Genomic DNA, 6,672 nt, shown 5'->3' with positions numbered 1-6,672 from the left:
ATACATAATAAATACAATGAATCTTCGAGGGGAAAAAAAAAATCAAGTCTTGGCTTTTGCACTAGGCTGACATGCTTGGTTTAAAACAAAACAAAACGGACTGACTTTGAATTGGTCATAGTGGCACGTGCCTACCCTCCCAGAGGCTGAAGTAGAAGGATGTTAGAGACTAATGGTTGCAGTCAGCCTGAGCTACACAGTGAAATACAGTCTTAAAGGGGGACAGAGGACTGTTGATAGAATGGGAGCCCTAGGTTCCATTCCCAGCATCCCATAACATGGTGTTACAAGCCTAAAACTTAGCACTTGGGAGGTGGAGGCAGGAAGATCAGAAATTCAAGGTCATCCTTGGCTACACAAGTTCCAAGCCAGTCTGGTGTACATGAGGTACTGCCTCAAAAAACATTATTTAAGCCAGGCGGTGGTGGCATACACCTTTAATCCCCCAGCACTCAGGAGGCAGAGGCAGGCAGATCTCTGTGAGTTCGAGGCCAGCCTGGGCTACAGAGTGAGTTCCAGGACAGGCTCCAAAGCTACACAGAGAAACCTTGTCTCAAAAAAAAAAAAAAAAGAATTGGAAAAATGGAAAAGTATTCAGGTTTGAGAGTAGCAAACACCCAGAAACATAACCCAAATAACTTAGCTTACCATGAATTGAAACAAGTATCACGTGATGTTATTTATTTGTTTGTTTACAGTTATTTGAGACAAGATCTCGCTGTGTAACCCTGGCTGGCTTGGTACTTTCTATGGAGACTGGGCTGGCCTCAAACTCACATAGAGCCACGAGTCTCTGTGTCTCTGGTGTTGGGATTAAGTTGTGTGTCACCCCTTGAAGTAGTTACTTCTTAAAATACATTGACTTATTCATTTTGTGTGTGGGAGCCGGGGGGGGGGGGGGGGGGTGCACGTGCCACAATGTATAAGTGGAGGTCAGAGGACAACATGGAGGAATGAGAGTCACCGCTGAGACTCCTGGACTGAATGCAAGCCAGCAGGTTTGGAGAGGGCTGCCTTCCCTGCTGAGCCACCCCCAGCCCATCAGGTGAGATCCGAATGGTCTTCCTACACTGGTGACACCACTCTTTGGTGTGTTGGGGTGATAGCTATCTTTGATTTTATACTTTTCAGAGCACAGCCACTCACTTCAGAACCTGAGGGATGCATCGCACAACAGGAAAGATCTTAGACTTTGAGCAAATAAAGGGGACAGGTGAACTCTGGGTTAGATTCCCTTGGGAATGTTGTTGTGTGTCCTTTGTTTGGGAGGAGACTAGAAAAAGAGTATTTTGGTAGTTGCTGGGTGGACTGTTTCGGTGACTGCAGCTGCTAACATTTGGCCACCATACCCATTATTCCCATGACATCTATTTATTTATTTATTTATTTAAGATTATAATGTAGTTATAACATTTTCCCCTTTCCTTTCTTCCTTCCAAACCCACCCATGTCTCCTTCTCCACCCTCCTTCAAATTCCTCCTTCAAATGGCCTCTTTTTTCATTGCTACTGTGTGCATGTATGAATATGAATACACATATATATTCCTAAATGTAGCCTGCTCAGTCTGGATAGTTACTTATATGAATGGTTTCAAGGCTGACCATTTGTTTATGACAGGTGAGGTGGCACAAGCCTTTAATCTTAGCACTCGGGAAACTGAGGCATGTGAATTTTGTGAATTCAAGACTAGCCTGGCCTACATAGCAAGTTCCAGGACAGCCAGGACTATATAGAGGGCTCCTGTCTCAAATAAAAAAAATATTTCTTTTTATTTTATGTGCATGAATACACTGCATGCATAAGTATAGATAAACACAGAATCCAGAAAAGGGCATTGGACTCCCCAGAACTAGTTACAGGCAGTTGTAAGCTGCCATGCTTGTCCTGAGAATTGAACCCTGTGCAATCCTAATTAGTCTTAACAATAAAAACCCAGAGTCAGATGTCGAGGATGAAAGCTGAAAGATCAGAGAAGCAGAGCAGCCAGCCACCAGAGACTTCTTACCTCTACAAATCCTCACACCAAATGGGAAGGGAAGGGGTCCTGTCTCTAAGAATCCTCAGACTGAAGCGGGGAGATCCTGTCTCTACCTGCCTTATTTTCCTATCTCCACCTCCCTAGCGCTGGGATTAAAGGTTTACACCTCCCGTGTGCTGAGATCAAAGGCATGCGATCCCAAGTACTACCCAGCTCCATTCCTCTTTTAGACAGGTTCAATCTCATGTAACCCAGAGAGGCCTTGAACTCCTGATCTCCCTGCTTCCTCCTCCTACGTGCTGGGATTAAAGGTGTTTAATTAATTAACCACCTGGCCTCTATGGTTAACTAGTGGTTAGCTCCACCCTCTGATCTCCAGGCAAGCTTTATTTGTCAGAACACAAATATACAACAACCCTGATCCTCTGCCATAGCAGCAAGTGTTCTTAACTTCTGAGCTGTCTCTCCAGCCCGGTGATTCTCATAACTATATAGCATGTTTTGAAGGGAGTAATGGGATTCTTCAATTATATTTTTATTTTCAAATAAATTTTGGCAATTCTGTGCCCTTTGGGTTTTCACATAAATTTCGTAATTACCTGAACATCACTTTTTAAAACTGCTCTGCCAGAGGTCCTGAATTCAATTCAATTCAGAGGCACGTACCTTTGATCCTAGCACTCAGGAGGCAGAGGCAGGTGGATCTAGGGAGTTCCAGGACACTTTGACCTACACGGTGAGACCCTGTCTCAAAATTAATTAATTTCAAAGTCAGTGTGTCTACTTCTACAAAGAGTGCCGCTAGGATTTTGTTAAAAACTTCTTTAAATCAATAGGTCAATTTGAACAGAATCAGCATTTTAACATTATTAAGTTATCCTATCCATGAACGTTGTATGTCTCTCCATTTATTTGGATCGCCTTGAATTCCTCTCATCAGTGCCTTGAGATTTTCATCATAGATGTCTTGCACATATTTGTACAACTGAGTACTTTAAAAAAAATTTATAAGATTTTTTTAAAGATTTATTTATTTATTATGTATACAGTGTTCTGCCTGCATGTTTGCCTGCAGGCCAGAAGAGGGCGCCAGATCTCATTACAGATGGGTGTGAGCCACCACGTGGGTGCTGGGATTCGTTTCATCAGGAAATGCTCCATTCTTTGCTTTATGATGCAGCCAACGGTTTCATAGAGTCGTCTATTTGTTGTATTGTTTCATTTCCTGCTCTGATAGGCTTTGAAGATTCTGCCTAGCATCACAATGTTCATGAAGAGTTAGGGGATGGGGGTCTGTGAGGACCTGACACTGCTACAGATGCCTGCTTCTACCAGGCGAGTGTGGGTCCTGTTTGTCTCCTGACCTTGGAGAATGCTCCCTCTATAGGACAGTTTGAGAACAGCAGGCACAAAGGGAGCCATCTTCATGGGCTCAATGTGTGTGTCCAGGACTGCAGTGGGAATTCTGGGAAGGTCACATATCACCCTTCTGAGGGCTCTAGAGACAGACTCCTGATGCTCTTGCTGACTGAACTGAGGTGGCAATGAGGCAGGTAGAGGGAGGTGAGGAGCCCACACACACACACACACACACACACACACACACACACACACACACACACACCTCGTCCCCTTCCCGTCATAGTAGTTCTGCTAGGAATATGACTCTTTGAGCACTTGCTCTATGGGGCCAATCACAGAGTAAGTCTGGACAGATTCCTGGGTGGTTCAAGGGGAATCATGTGATCTGGCCTAGGGGCTTGTCCTCCTGAACAGCAGTTAGCTCTTCTATTAAATGAACATCTTTTCTTCTCTGGATGCCATCACTTGTGTCTCCCCCTGTGACATCCAGGACTCTGGCCCAGACTGCTGAGGAGCGCATTGTAGGAAAACTTGAGGTTGCCTGCATGCAAGAATAGACACACCTTATACCATCATGGTCATCACAGTCCTTTAGAGGAACAGAGCCAATACAATGGAAATACATTACTAAAGGGTATGTTAGCATGTCTTACACAGTTCTGGCAGTCTGTATGGTAGAGAGGTTACAATGTCTATATGGTGAAGTTGAGAACCTTGTACTTGCTCAGTCCATGAAGCTGGATCTTCAGCAGTTCAAAACCTGGAGGGATGGGCTGGAGAGATGGCTCAGCAGTCAAGAGCACTGACTACTCTTCCAGAGGTCCCGAGTTCAATTCCCAGCAACCACATGGTGGCTCACAACCATCTGTAATGAGATCTGGCGTCCTCTTCTGGCCAGCAGTCATATATGCTGTATACATAATAAATAAATAAATCTTAAAAAAACAAACAAACAAACAAACCTGGAGGGTACCTGAAGAACCATTGGTCTATAGTTTACATTGGAAGAATGACGAATATAGATTCCAGTGTCTGCAAACAGTGGCAGATTCAGAGTAGATCCACTCACCAGCAAGGAGCAAAGGTGGACAGGAAAAAGCAACCCTGCTTTTCCTTCAGATCTCTCTATCTCTCTGTATCTGGGCTGCAGTCACCAGGTGTTGCCTTCTAGGGGAGGGTCTTCCTTTCCAGTTAATCTTTCCAGGAAATAGCCTCATAAGCTTGTCTGGAGGAATTCCTCTTAGTTGATTCCAGATCCAGACACCCAAGATCAAGCACTATAGCCACCTGGTGTACAGTAAGCAAGTTTTATGGGAAAGATGCTGCACTGTGTAGTACTTTCCTGTACTGGCTGGTTTTGTGTGTCAACTTGACACACAAAGAGTCGTCAGAGGAAGGAGTCTCGGGTGAGGAAATGCCACCATGAGATCTAGCTGTAAGGCATTTTCTCAATTAGTGATCAGTGTGGGAGGGCCCAGCACATTATGGGCAGTGCCATCTCTGGGCTGGTGGTCCTAGGTTCTATAAGAAAGCAGACTGAGCAAGCCATGAGCAGCAAGTCAGTAAGCAGCACCCTCCATGGCCTCTGTGTCAGCTCCTGCCTCCAGGATCCTGCCCTGTGTGAGTTCCTGTCCTGACTTCCTTCAATAATGAAAAGCAATGTGGAAATATAAGCCAAATAAACTCGTTTTCCCCCAACTTGCTTTTTGGTCATTGTGTTTCATCGCAGCAATAGAATGCTAAGTAAGACATTTCCCTGCATGCGATACCCTCTCTACTTACAGGGCTTGCTCACAGCAGCTCTTCCTTCACTCCCTCTGCTGGCACTCCTCTCCTCTCCTCAGAGGCTCTATGGACAGCTCCCTCCCCAGCTGTGAGAACTGCGGTCAGGAGAGCTGGCCCTCCCCACAGTCAGAGAAAGATGGGGTAGAAAGAGGACTCACTCAGTGTTCCTTTGTTCTGCTCTCCCCTGTGTGGACCCCATCTCCTCAGAACCCTTTTCAGTCCCACCCCACATGTGCCCTAGTGCCTGTACCCCTTGCCCTGCAGCTCAGCCCAGCCCCAGGCACGTTCTGGCAGCTGGGCTCATTATCTTTGCAATCTGACCTGGGTAATCTCCAACAGTGCTGGATTCTTTATAACTGATCCTTTTCACCTGGGCCCTGGTCTGCTTACATTCTAATTCTTAGGGGAAGGACATGAATTTTCCCAGGCTGTGAGACTGCCATGCAGGAGCATCATAGAACCTTAGTTTCACACCAAAAAAATGTTGCACACCATCCTTCCACCTTGCAAGCTTCTCTGGGGCTGGGATTACCTGATCCTGGTCTCCTGGTCTATGATTCTGTTCTTTTGCCTAATGTATCCTGTCCTTACAAGGACATGGGTGCTGGACATGTGATAACTCAGAATTACCTTTGCCCACACCTCCATTCTTGCCCCTCATCCCAGAAGGGAGTGCCCAAGTTCTAAGGATCAAGTGTTTTACAAGCCTGGTTGTCTCACCTTTAAACAAGGCCAGCTACCCCCACATCTTGGCCACCTTCCCAGGCCAGGAGCAAGCAGCTAGGTCTGGAAGTGATTGGCTGATCTAGTCCCACCCAGGCCCTCATAAACCCCTCCAGGAGCCAGAGACAAAGATGCCCCAAAAGAGGGGAGGAGGATGTGGGGAACACATGAGAAGGTACCAAGCTGCTGCTGGTGGGGCTACAGGGTCCTGGCTCAGGATGGGGTGTGAATATAGCAGCAGGGGCCAGGTGGTCCAGGAGATAAGGATTTCTAGGCAACTGAGTTGCAAGTAATGCCCATATGACTTAGACAGGTGGGAACTTTAATCAGTCTCTCATTTCCATGTCTTCACAGTCTAATCTCCCTCTCTTCCTCTTCCTCTATATCTCTGTTCCCCTCTCATCCCTTCCCATACATTTCTGAGTATCCCTCCTCCTCTCTGCCCTGTCCCTATAGCCTAAGCAGTACCTGATCCTGTCCACTCTACCTGGAAGTCCTCGTTCCTCTCCTGAGCTTAATATAAATCAGAAGGCTGAGTTTGTAGAGTGCTTGCCTAGCATAGAAGAGGCCCTGGGAAGGGGAGGGAGGAGGTACTGGAGAGATGACTCAGCAGTTAAGAGCACTGACTACTCTTCCAGATGTAATGGAATGGGTTCAATACCCAGTATCCACATGGCTGTCTGTAACTACAGCTCCAGGACTTCTGACATTCTCACACATGCTGGCAAAACACCAATGAATATAAATTAAAAATAAGTTAAAAAAAAAAAAAAAAAAAAAGAGGGTCCTGGGTTTGGTCTCCAATTTTGCATAAACGGAGAA

Source organism: Peromyscus leucopus, chromosome 22 (genome assembly GCF_004664715.2).
Source record: "Peromyscus leucopus breed LL Stock chromosome 22, UCI_PerLeu_2.1, whole genome shotgun sequence".
NCBI classification, from domain to species: Eukaryota; Metazoa; Chordata; class Mammalia; order Rodentia; family Cricetidae; genus Peromyscus; species Peromyscus leucopus.
Note: the sequence above shows the minus strand (reverse complement) of the source record.